This window comes from Staurois parvus, unplaced genomic scaffold (assembly GCF_062004578.1).
Source record: "Staurois parvus isolate SC_StPar_1 unplaced genomic scaffold, SC_StPar_1.0 ptg000538l, whole genome shotgun sequence".
Lineage (NCBI taxonomy): Eukaryota > Metazoa > Chordata > Amphibia > Anura > Ranidae > Staurois > Staurois parvus.
The window spans coordinates 4,342,381-4,355,774 of NW_028318334.1; positions in this window are offsets into that span (position 1 = coordinate 4,342,381).

Here is a 13,394-nt window from a genome sequence, read left to right on the forward strand (position 1 = left end):
GTAAGTCCGCTTCTATTTTTGGCCCAGTCCAGTTACTTAGCTATACCTGTTTCTTTGCAGCTCCCCGGAAGAACCGTGTCGGTGACGGTAATAATTGATTCCGGAGCATGCAGTTGCTTTGTGGATTTAATCTTTGCCCGTCAGCAAAGAATCCCTCTCCAGACCAAAGAACAGGGTCTTAACATCTTTCTGGCAGACGGGTCCTGTATTAAGTCAGGAGTGGTGGACCCGGAGACTCCTCCTATCTACACTACAGTAGCTGGCCATTACCAAGTTTTTCCGACTGGACGCTATAGCGTCTCCCCTTTTCCCAATCATTCAGGGGATTCCTTGGTTGCGGGCCTATAACCCCCAGATTGATTGGGAGAATGGATTAGTTCAGTTCCAATCCCCGTACTGTCAGAAACACTGCCACGCCTCGGGGCCCGTGGCTCCCCAACTCCTCCTATGTACAGACGGAGACGCTGACCTGACTCAGTCGATTCCCCCAGCCTACCATAGTTTTCTGGACACCTTCAGCAAACGGGGAGCAGACGTCCTCCCACCACACCGAACTTATGACTGTCCCATAGACCTCCTGCCCGGTTCCGAGATTCCATTTGGTCGAATCTTCCCCTTGTCTGAGCTGGAATTAGGGGTGCTTAAGGAGTACATTGATGAGAACCTCCGGAAAGGATTCATTCGTCTCTCCACGTCTCCAGCTGGGGCCGGAATTTTCTTTGCATCGATTATCGTGATCTAAATAAGATCACGATAAAGAATCGCTACCCATTACCCCTGGTCCCCGAACTCTTCCAGAGACTAAAATCCGCAGTGATCTTTACTAAACTAGATTTAAGGGGGGCACACAATCTGGTTCGTATCAGGGAAGGGGACGAATGGAAAACGCCCTTTCGTACTCGATTCGGCCTTTTCAAATATTTAGTCATGCCATCCAGACTCTGCAACGCCCCAGCCATGGTCCAGCATTTAATTAACAATGTTTTTCGTGATTATCTTGATGTTTTCGTGGTCATCTATTTGGATGACATCTTAAATCTTCTCTTCTTCACTTTAGGTTCATCGGGGTCATGTGGCAAGTGTGTTGGGAGCGTTTAGGCCAACACGGTCTGTATGCCAATGCTGACAAATGCAGCTTCGAACAGCATAGTATTGCGTTCTTGGGACTGATCATCTCCACCACGGGGGTTGCGATGGATCCACAGAAGGTCGCGGCAATTTTAGATTGGTCAATACCCACAGATAAGAAGGGCGTACAACGCTTTATCGGGTTTTCAAATTTTTATAGAAAATTTATCAGAAACTTCTCTGGTCTGGTTTCCCCCATCACTCAATTGACCAAACAGGGAGTCCGTTTTAAATGGACGCCTGAGGCTCAAACAGCTTTCGAAACCCTAAAGAAACTGTTCACCTCCGCTCCCATTCTCTCACCCCGATTCATCCTTACCATATGTCTTAGAAGTGGATGCCTCAGAAAATGCGGTAGGGGCAGTCCTGTCCCAGAGGAAGGGCACTAAGGAGCTCCTGTATCCAGTAGCATTTTTCTTGAGGAAACTGACACCGGCAGAAAGGAACTACGACATTGGGGATCGGGAGCTTTTGGCTATTAAGACCGCACTGGAGCAGTGGAGATATCTGCTGGAAAGAGCCACACACCCAATCCTAATCTTTACCGATCACAAGAACTTGGAATACCTGAGAACAGCGAAACGTTTGAGACCACGCCAGGCAAGATGGGCACTCTTTTTCTCCTGGTTTTCCTTCCACATTACGTACCGGTCAGGCTCCAAGAATACAAAACCTGATGCCCTTTCACGCATGTTTGAAGACCCTGAAGACATTCCTAAGCCTGACACGATCCTGCCCTCTGGGAACTTTCTCGCGCTCCAGGCTACAAGACGCATCCGTGGGAATGCCAGACCCACCTGGGTTATCCCTTCAGAGTCAGGGAGGGCTCTTATGGAAGGAGGGCCTAATCGCAGTGCCAGAGGAGGTCCGAACATTGGTCCTGGGTCACTGCCACGACCACCTGATGGCAGGCCATTTCGGAATAGCAAAGACCCTAGAATTACTTCAACGCACATTTTGGTGGCCAAGTATGATCAAAGACTGCTAGCTCTACGTCAAGACTTGTGCCACCTGCCAGAGGAACAAACCCTCCAGGAACAAGGCCTGGGGTTTGCTACGCCCATTGCCTATACCTGATCGATCATGGTAAATCATTGCCGTGGACTTTATAGTCGAGCTTCCTCCATCGCAAGGCCACACGGCAATTTTCATAATTGTGGATCGCTTATCAAAGATGGCCCACTTCATACCTCTAAAAGATACGTCATCGGCTCCGGAAACCGTGAAATTTTTTATAAAGGAAGTGGTAAGATTGCATGGAGTTCCTGAAGACGTGTCAGACCGGGGAGTCCAGTTTACCTCGAAATTCTGGAAAGCATTATGTGAAGCACTGGGAATCAGATTGTCTCTTTCTTCCACTTATCACCCACAGACAAATGGGCAGACGGAAAGGACGAATCAAACTTTTTATCTGCAGGACGACTGGCTGACACTGTTGCCGATGGCGAAATTAGCCTATAACAACGCGAATCATTCAGCTATGGGGCAATCTCCTAAAAGCATATAAATAAGCGAGCGCCTTCCAAATAGCAGCAGCTGTACACCAAAGGCACCATATAAGACCTTCCAATACACAGTAATATACAAAAAGGTGCAGCGCTAAAACACAAATAGACAAACGTGTATGTACATGTACAAACTCATGCAAAGGTATAAGGTGACACTGTGCATTCAAATATACGCCACTATATTGTGGCTAATGGGACGTGAGGAAGGATTATTATATCCAAAGGTAAGTCCAGCGTGAAGATGTGAACAAGATCTCAATCGATCTATGGCTTTCCAAACGACACAGACTGTGTGCACGGTGAAACAATGGGGGTACAGATTACGCACTCACCAGATGCGCAACCTTTGTGCGCTTTTCTATAACATGGAGACTTCCAATGTCTCATCTGAGGTCTGGTCAAATCTGGTCAGGTCCCCTTCTTTATCCCACTCCTTGCACTCGGCCTTCTCCTTAGATGGTCACCACTCTACAAATGTACCTGGCTCCCACAGGAGCTCAGAAAAAAAAGAGGAGGCCAGTAGTGCAATATGTCTAAGGATATGTTTATTCCCACACATAGACAGATACTGATTAGGTACAATGTATGGAGTAAATAGAAGTTGAAGTACTGACCCGATGTAAAAGTTGCCGCCGGGACCCCTCGTGGTGCCGGCAGTGTTAGCGTCAAACAGCTGCAGCCTGACACTGACGCGTTTCGAGCGAAAGCTCTTAGTCAAAGGGTTTTGGCTATCAGCTGTTGACGCCGTTCTGTCCTTTAAATAAGGGGAATGGTGCATGCATTGTTATCACGCGCCATTTTCCCGGAGATAGATGTCCTCAAAAACGGGCGCCATTTTGGCGTAGTCCGTGTAACCGCGCATGCGCGAGCATACGTCGGAACATAGAGGACATCTATGCAGGATCGCCGAAGGAAGGAATGTTGCCATAGGAACAAAATACACTGAGTGCAATCCCGAAGATCACTCAAAACAAGTGTATTTATCCAAGGATATATTATTATTAAAGCAACATTACAATATATTCTTTTATACATCAAGATTAAAAAAGGTCAAATCATCCTATAAAAAGAAACCGACTTTATTACCCAGGTCCACAAATAAAAACCATGATTTTTAAGGTTATATCTAGACTCATGGCAACATATATCCTAGGTGATCCTCTATGCATAATATATTAAATGTTAACAAATCCCATCACATAATTTCTTACCATTAAAAAACGTCATTTTAAAATCATTTCGAAATACAGCATAATGGATATTCATAGATACATTAAAATTATATACTTGTCACATAAATCTCATATTGTGTGACTGACATCCAATCATAATTCAAAACTCATAAGTATTATGTATCCGATCAACTGTGCGGCCCTACTGCACATGTCCGATACGTGTATATCAGATATACAGCTGTGAATGATCTGCTCCCCGATCGGTATACAAGGTATATAAAATTAATAATATTTTAAAATGTGCATCTAATACAAATATCCATCCGCTCCTAGTGTTATATACAAACACACCAATGCATACATACAAAAATATATGATAAGTGGAAATATACCACATAAAATATGACAATCCATGTCTAAAAGATATATAATGTCCATAAAATGTATTTAGACATACACACAGAGCATATGTAAAAACCATATATAAATATGTGAAATTTTCATGACACTATATAGAGTGTATCTAAAAATTATATTAAAAAAGTAATATCTAAAAAATATATATCTAAGAAAATAGACTTCGCCATAATCAGAAAAAATCGGGAGTGAGAAGAAATAATGCCCTCCTTAGCATATTATTAAACACAAAGAAAGGCCTAATTCCAAATTATGTATATATACATGGGAACATAGTAATGCAGGCCATAGATGGGGAGAAAAACGGCAGATTTTCGGCCGATTAACGAACTATCGGTCGGTCTAAAAAACTTACCTGACCACCAATTATTACGAAAATCGGCCGATTAATGAGTAACCTATAACGGGAAATGATGTCATTTTGTGACCTTTGTGATCCTTCTCACCGGAACCTGACGAAAGGGGAAATAATATTCGCGTCGTACGAACGAGGTACCGTTGTTTCTTGGACGAAAATGCCACAAAATATCACCAAACAAAAACTGGCCTTAATAATGGTTGGCCTGTTAGCAGTGGAGAAGAAAAACAAAAGTAAGAAAGCAAGGAAGAGCAGAGTATGGTCCAAACAATGGCTTCTTCAACGTGCCATGTTTTCACACATGAACCTGCTTTCCAATTTAAAAGTACACAATCCTGATGACTTTAAAAACTATTTGCGAATGTCACAGCAGTCTTTTGAGCTTCTGCTATCCATGGTTGGACCCCACATTAAGAAAAAAGACTCTTGCATGCGCAAATCCATCAGCGCAGAGGAGAGACTCATTGCAACCCTACGTTACCTAGCAACAGGAAGATCCTATGAAGACCTCAAGTTTTCAACGGGTATATCCGCACAGTCCTTAGGTCGGATAATTCCAGAAACGTGTGCAACAATATCCAGCGTGCTGAAAGCTGACTATATGAAGGCAGTTATTACATATGTATATATATATATATATATATATATATATATATATATATATTTAACTGAAATATTATAGTATTTTGTTATATTGTTTTGTCTTTGTAAATCTAACAGTTCTCTCCCCTTTCTGCTCCTGCACACTGGTTTATATGACTCTGCTTATCTTACTCATAAAAAGCAATGTGCATACAGTGCAAATCACTGACAGCATGTAATGTGAAACAGTACACAGTTAACCATTTCATCAACCCACATGTTAACCTCAGTCACGGCCCATGAGAGATCGGAGTACCGGCCCTGTTGCCGGTACCATGTGACCTGCTGTGACCAGTCACAGCAGGTCACATGACAGTTGTATACAATGGATGGCTTCATTCATGCCATACATTGTGTACTAGTGTGCCTAGCTGTCAATGGTCACAGCGATCGCAAGCACAGGCCAGCTGTGTCATGTGATTAGCCGTGTCCAAATCACTGCTAAGTAAAGAAAACCTGAATGAATTGATGTCATTCCTGTAAATCAGGGGTCCTCAAACTATTTTAAACAGGGGGCCAGTTCACTGTCCCTCAGACCATTGGAGGGCTGGACTATAGTTTTTAAAAAAAAAAAATATGGTCCTCTCCTGTACTGTGTCCGCATTTGTTAAGAGACTGCGGACATACAACGGCAATGGGAATACTGGTCCGGCCACTCTATAAGACGCACAGACATTTCCCCCAAGTGTGTCTTATGGAGCAAAATACTGCCCCATCATTGGTGTCAGTGGGAGGCATAGTGTCCCATCATTGGTGTCAGTGGGAGGCATAGTGTCCCATCGTTGGTGTCAGTGGGAGGAATAGTGCCCCATCATTAGTATCAGTGACACCAATGATGGAGCACTATTCCTGCCACTGACAGCAATGACACTTAACTAGCCGACCCCTGTTCCAGCATGGTGCTGCTGCAGCCATCATACCTGATTGTAGCAGCACCATCTGCACGGCACTTACCGGGCGGTCAGCTGTCCTCCTTCATGCACTTCGGCCTCTCCCTCCCTTGATTTTCGTGGGACCGCTCGGCTCCGCCTCATCGCCGGTGATTGGCTGCCTGTGTGCTTTTCCTAAGCTACAGCACTTGCGCCCAATCACCGGCGAGGTGGCGGAGCCGAGCGGCAGCGCGGACATCGAGTGAGGGAGCGGCAGCGCGGACATCGAGTGAGGGAGCGGCAGCGCGGACATCGAGTGAGGGAGCGGCCGGAGAGAAGGAGCTGCGCATCCCGGACTGGATCATCGTGGTACTGGGACCGGAGCCAGATAAGAGACAGCAGCCCCCTGCCCGCCCCTGTACTTAATGTCCCCTGCCGGCGGGCCGGATGAATCTGCTCTGCGGGCCGCATGTGGCCCGCGGGCTGTAGTTTGAGGACCCCTGCTGTAAATGCTTGTTAATAGCAAAGTAATACTTTGCAAATAGTTAAATAAATTATTATCACTTCACCAAAGTAGTACAATGTTACCATGGTAATATTGTTCTACTTTGGTCATAGTGAAATTATCAAACATTTAGAACAAAAGCAAAAAAATTTAATAAATTCTTCTTACTTCCCCCACCCCCCCACACAATAAAGAGGAAAACCACAATGAGAAACGATTCTGAAAAAATAAGATTCCAGTCTTATATTATATAACTTTTAACAAGTTTATTGAACTAAAAACAGATCAAAAAAAACATTTTAAGATTTTTAATGAGAACACGTTTTTTGCACTATCTCACAGGTTGAGGTAGTTCACATCCCAAGTACTGTGGGATTGTTCTGGCCACTGTGGATTAATTTGGGAGACAGCCAAATTAAGAGGCTCTCTGGCTGGTGTGTTTGGAGGCATGTTTAGTGGCATGTTATGTGGTTGTGCTGTGCCCTGTGGAGGTGGATATCTAGTGAATCCAACAATTCGGGTGTCATAGGTACCCTGTCCCCTTTGGCCAATGGTCAATAGCTGGTACATCAGTGGGTCTATTATATCCCGTTGTTGCAGGCTCATATTTCTCAGCTTGTGGGCAATATGTTTTGCAAATGCGTCACATTCATCCTCTTTTTCAGCCAGGGCAGCAGATGCTTGCCTTAAAAATAATGTTGTTTCCGAATCTGGGTTTTTTTTTTTTTTGCCTTTGTTCACGTGCAGTAATCTTGTATTTTTCTCGTGTTGCCTCACTTTCCTATAACAAACAGAAATGTAGAACACATGTTAAATGTTACAAAAACAGGCAATAAAAACCTTTTTATCTGTTACAGTTTCCAATGTGCCCTCAAGACTGGATTCAGATTTCCAAAGACTTCCAAGACCTGTGGAACTTTCCTAACTGTGGTGGTGCCATAGATGGCAAACATGTGCGCATTACACTGCCGGCTCACTCTGGGTCCTACTACTTTAATTATAAAGGCTTCTACAGTATCATACTATTGGCCATTGTGAACGCCAAATATGAGTTTATGTATCTGGATATTGGAAAAAATGGCCGTAATTCCGATGGAGGAGTGATGGAGAATACTGAATTCCACAGAAGAATGAAGGGTGGACTTCTACATCTTCCAACATCCGAGCATACAGTTGAAGGACTTAATTTTGTTTTTGTAGCGGATGATGCTTTTCCTTTGAGTGAACATATTTTAAAGCCATTTCCATGGCGAAATATGAATCACAATCAAAAAGTGTTCAATTACAGGCTGTCAAGGGCACGACGCGTGGTGGAAAATGCCTTTGGCATCCTGGCAAGTCGCTTCAGGATTTTTCACACTCCCATCAATGTGAGCGTTGACACAGTTGATGTGATTGTGGAGAGCTGCTGCCTAATCCACAATTTTCTCAGGTCGACCAACACAACTTATATGTCACCACTATCAGTGGACAGAGAAGATCCGTTAAGAGGTGAAATTCTGCCAGGAGAATGGAGGAGCGATAATGGAGGCCTTGAAAATTTGGCTCCTGCGCGTCCAGTTTTGTCAACTGCGACAGCGCGTGAAAATCGTGTTAATTATATGCAATATTTTGTGGGCCATGGTGCAGTATCTTGGCAGGATAATGTTGTCTAAAGTATATATTAAAGTTTGTCTAATGTATATATTAAAGTTGACTTTAGTTGTGCAAAAAAAGGTGCATGTGTGCATTTAAATAATAAATATATATTGCAAAATTTGTGTTCATTGATTTAATTGTACATTCTGAGGTTACATATGATCATATATTGTAAAGTATATGTTTGACTTCAATTACCTGTGTCTCTGGTACCTCGAATTCAGGCAGAGGTGTAAAGGATGGTTCATCAGAGGGACCAGGCAGCAAAGTACATTGAGACTCCCTTGGCACATCTGAGTCATGCAGGAACCTGAGGCTGTTAAAATACCACAGCCGTGGCACATACACCTCATCTGTGCCAGCACCAGATTTTTTGGAGTTTTCAATTTTTTTTAACTCTTTTTTAAATGCAGTACGCAGATTTGAAATCTTGTTCTTTACATAGGTCTCATCTGCATGTACGCACACAGTTTTGCACAAGTCTATGAGTTTTTTCATTGCCTCATCACGCATCAAACGATTCGAATAGTCTTTGGATTTCACTTTCCACATACAGGGCATCTCCCTGTACATGTCAATAAACTCTGGCAAAAACGCCACAGATGTGAATTTCTGTGCCATAGCTGAAAGAAGGAAAAAAAAAAAGGTTTACAATGAGGCCTAAATATATATTATAAGAAATAATGATAATAATACAATATGCTTATGCTGTCACAATGGGTTAAATTGTACACAGCACCCAGCACATGAGACAGGAAAGCCTTGCAACATGTTGCATAACTATAAACATGTATCGAATTCTGCAAGGTACCTACTGGTAAAGATGACTTGATGTCGTTTGGACACAGAAAATTCGTTTTCCTGCCGAATTATGCACGAATTATCGTTCCGACCAGCAGCCCTCCTCCGCAGACACTAGCAGCCCTCCTCAGCAGATACGATCGCGCGGTCGAATGAACGTTCTGTCCGCGAACGTACGTGCTTTTTGGCGCTCTTTCACACTATAAACACCGCCCCTTCCTCCTCCCTCTTTTGCTGGGAACAAGATGGCGGAACAGAAGGAGTTCAACAAACCTAGTGAGCAAGAAGGATCACAGCAGCAGCTTCTACAAACTGGGAAAGATACAAAAAGAAAGGCAACCAACATGTCTTTGGAGGAAATGGTGGAGATGGTTAGAATCCTGCTCAGAAAGGATTATGACTGCAAGCTGCAAGTTTACAACAACACCAATCAAAGGAAGGATGCAATAATGGGCAAAATACTTAAAGTGCTTTGGAAAAAATTTGGGGTAAAACGCACAAAGGACCAACTGAGAAAACGATGGTCTGATCTGAAGTTGAGGGAAGCTGATCAGTTCAAGAGAATAAGAAAAATTCTCAAAAAAAGTGAGTATTGTCTTCAATAAAAAAATATTTTGTATAGGTTGTATAATGTTTTCCCTATATGTATGATAAAAGTGTTATGCCTCTTTCTTGATGTAATATGCTGTTTTAATGTGACATATTTTATTATGATCAATAATGTTACAGTCATCAGTCAATAGAACTTCAGTGCTGTATTGATTACTTTCACATTAATTCACACAGGAGAACGCAAGAATATTGATGAAGATAAATCTGAGAAACATGAATCTGTCCATAAGGACTTGGCAAAAAATGTTATGGATGACCCTGTGGAGGTTTCTGAGGAAGTAATACTGGACCTCATGCCTGTTGAGGAGGATGCAGTCAATAGCACAAGTTGGGGCAAGTATTCATCTATATACAGTTATCTATACATGCATTCATCTGTCTGAAAACATACATTAATAATTCTGATTTGTATTAACAGGAAATCCAGAGTCACCAGCACTAAACAGTTATACCACCCAAAAACTTACGGCAGAATTGATGGCTTGTAACGTCCAGATTGAGGACATGAGGGAAACTTTGAACACCATGCAATGCAGGATCAATACAGTTTTGGATACACTCTGCAAACTGATATGATTGGCGTATTGTATATCCCTTACCATTGTTTTAAAAATGTTCCACTGTTAAATGTCTAACCCTTTTTCTCTGAATATTACACTTGATTCATGTCAGCAATTATGTTTTGTCAATGGATGTTTTGCACATTGTAACCTTTTCTCAGACACATTTTTAGAACTGCTGTTATGAATGTCAGCACTGGGGTTATGCTATACTTGTTGATTTGAGCATTGCATATCCTTTTTACCTGATATTCTAAAAAACTGATTACAGTCTTGCCTGCACACAGGTTGATTATCCTTTTCTCAGACACATTTTTAGAACTGCTGTTATGAATGTCAGCACTGGGGTTATGCTATGCTTGTTGATTTGAGCATTGCATATCCTTTTATCTGATATTCTAAACTGATCACAGTCTTGCCTGCACACAGGTTGATTATCCTTTCTCAGACACATTTTTAGAACTGCTGTTATGAATGTCAGCACTGGGGTTATGCTATGCTTGTTGATTTGAGCATTGCATATCCTTTTACCTGATATTCTAAAAAACTGATTACAGTCTTGCCTGCACACAGGTTTTGCTAAAGGATGTCCTATACATACATTATGCTTTTTTCTGACTAATTTTTTCAACTGCTTTCATTCATGTCAGCACTGGAATTATGCTTATATGTACATATTTTTACAAACTGATTACAGTCATGTCAGCAATTAGCAAACTTGAAATTACAATGTGATTGCACACATTGAGGATGCTGTTATGTCTTCTTTATTGAAGGTCTCTGCCATTAAACCATATTTATCTATATTGTCACATTTTATATTAATAGACAGTAAATTGTTTTTTATGAACAAAAAACATAATGCTTCTAAAATAATAAAAAATTTTATTTTGGATAATGTTATTTTGGATACTTACAAAATTGTTCAATAAAGCACTTCTGCTTTAAAAATCTGACTTGTTATTTTTATAAAAGTTAATATATATGGTGAGATTGAACATAAACGATTTTAATATGTGGGGTACTTCAGCACAGTTAAATAAATATATTACAGATCACACACAACTATTTATTTACACACTAGTGCATACAATGATGTGATGTTTACATTTTAGAACTTGTACCGGAAACGAAACTTCGTACGCTGCAAACTTATCTTTCCAGGTCACTGCACATGCGCATAAAATTTTTCGGAAAACGATCGTTCGTTTTTGACCATCAATGAGGATAAAGTCGGGCGTTTTTCGAAAATTTTCCAACATCACCGATAATCTGAAAGTCCAAAATACACGAAAAACGGCCGACAAAATCGTCCACTAACGATAAGATAATCGGCCGGTTTTATTTTCGGACGAAAAATCGTCCGTTTTTCTCCCCATCTATGGCCTGCATAAGTCTATACCTATCAGAATTCATTAACTGTTATCTATGAAGCAGTTCAAATCTAACTCTATGTTAAGCCCCTTAGGGCGCATAGAGTCCATCTGAAAGATCCACTTGGTTTCCATCTGTGACACTGCTCTTTTCTTATTAGTGCCCCTCCAGTGTGATTGAACTGCATCTATTCCCACAAACATCAGAGAGGATGGATCTCTATTGTGGTGTGTTCTATAGTGCATAGATAGCGAGTGATCTTTAAAACCCTTCTTCACGTTATTAACATGTTCTCTAAGTCTATCTCTAAGTTTTCTAGTCGTACGTCCAATATACTGTTTCTTGCAAGGACACTGCAAGAGATAAACAACGTGTCTACTATTGCAAGAGATAAAATTCCTAATCTTAAAGGTTTTTCCTGTGATGGTAGAGGTGAAATCCTCAATTTTGCGTTTCCTTTTACCATTATAGGTGCATATAACGCACCTGTTACATGGAAAAAAAACCCTTATATCCCCAAATAAAGATACAGATTGTGAAGGGTTAATGACATTTGGGGCGATAAGGTTTCTCAGGGTCTGTGCCTTTCTATATATTATTTCTGGTTTTTCTGGCAGAATTTTTGTTAAAACCGGATCCGCCTTTAAAATTTTCCAATTCTGATTTATTATTTTGGATGTTGTTTTATACTGTCTGGAAAACGTGGTTATAAAAGGGCAGACTTTTGGTGGCTTATGTAAAACGCTATTAACCAATAGCACTTCTCTATTCATATGGGCCACATTTTGGATAATCTGAGTAAGATGCGTTTCCTCATATCCTTTCTCCATAAATCTACTTTTCAAGATATTGGCTTGGGATAAATAGGTGTCTAAAGAGGTACAATTTCGCCTTATTCTAAGGAATTGTCCTTTCGGTATGTTTGAGAGCCACAGAGGGTGGTGGCAACTATTAACGGGAATATACCCATTTCTATCTGTTGATTTTTTGGGACGCTCAATAATAATACCCTGAACATCAAATTAACATTTGAATATAGCAAGACCAAAGTTAATTTTCTGGATTTAACATTAATGAATTCGGATAATACGATTGTAACTTCATCTTTCTTTAAATCAACGGATAGAAATGGGTATATTCCCGTTAATAGTTGCCACCACCCTCTGTGGCTCTCAAACATACCGAAAGGACAATTCCAGAGGAGGAGGAGGAGGAGGCCCACTAGCCACCTCCTGAATTTCCACCACACCAGGAGGCCCCCTCACCTCCAGCTTACTGTAAGTGCCTTGGATGTGCTTGCCTGTTCTCTGTGTGCATTATGTCAATTTGATGTTTGCAATGTGTTGGTTTTGTTCTTTCTTATTTGTGTAGCTCCAGCCATATTGGAAGAGGGTGAGCTGGAAGAAGAGGAGAGGGATGAGTGCTCTCCCCCTCAGGTCCACTGTAAGTACCTTCAATGTGTTTGGTGATTTTCCTTCTGTACAATCATGCTGACCATAGCTGTAGGCGAATTTGACTGATTAATATTGGCCGGACTGTAGTTTCTTATCCAAGTCGGCCTTGTTTTTGTTTCCACTAGTGCAACTTACCTAGGTGGTTGAGGCATTGGTCCAATACTTCATCTGTCCCCCTTAGCTTTTAAGGGTGGTAACTCTGCTGTGCCGGAGCGTAGGCAGGACCTAACACACAGAGCAGATGATAAACACAAAGCTTTTTTGAATTAGGACAGTCACTCAATTTGGGTCTGAAGGTAGCGTCCAAGTTCCCGGGGCAGGTGAAGAGCAGGGATGGCTCCCAAAAAAATTGT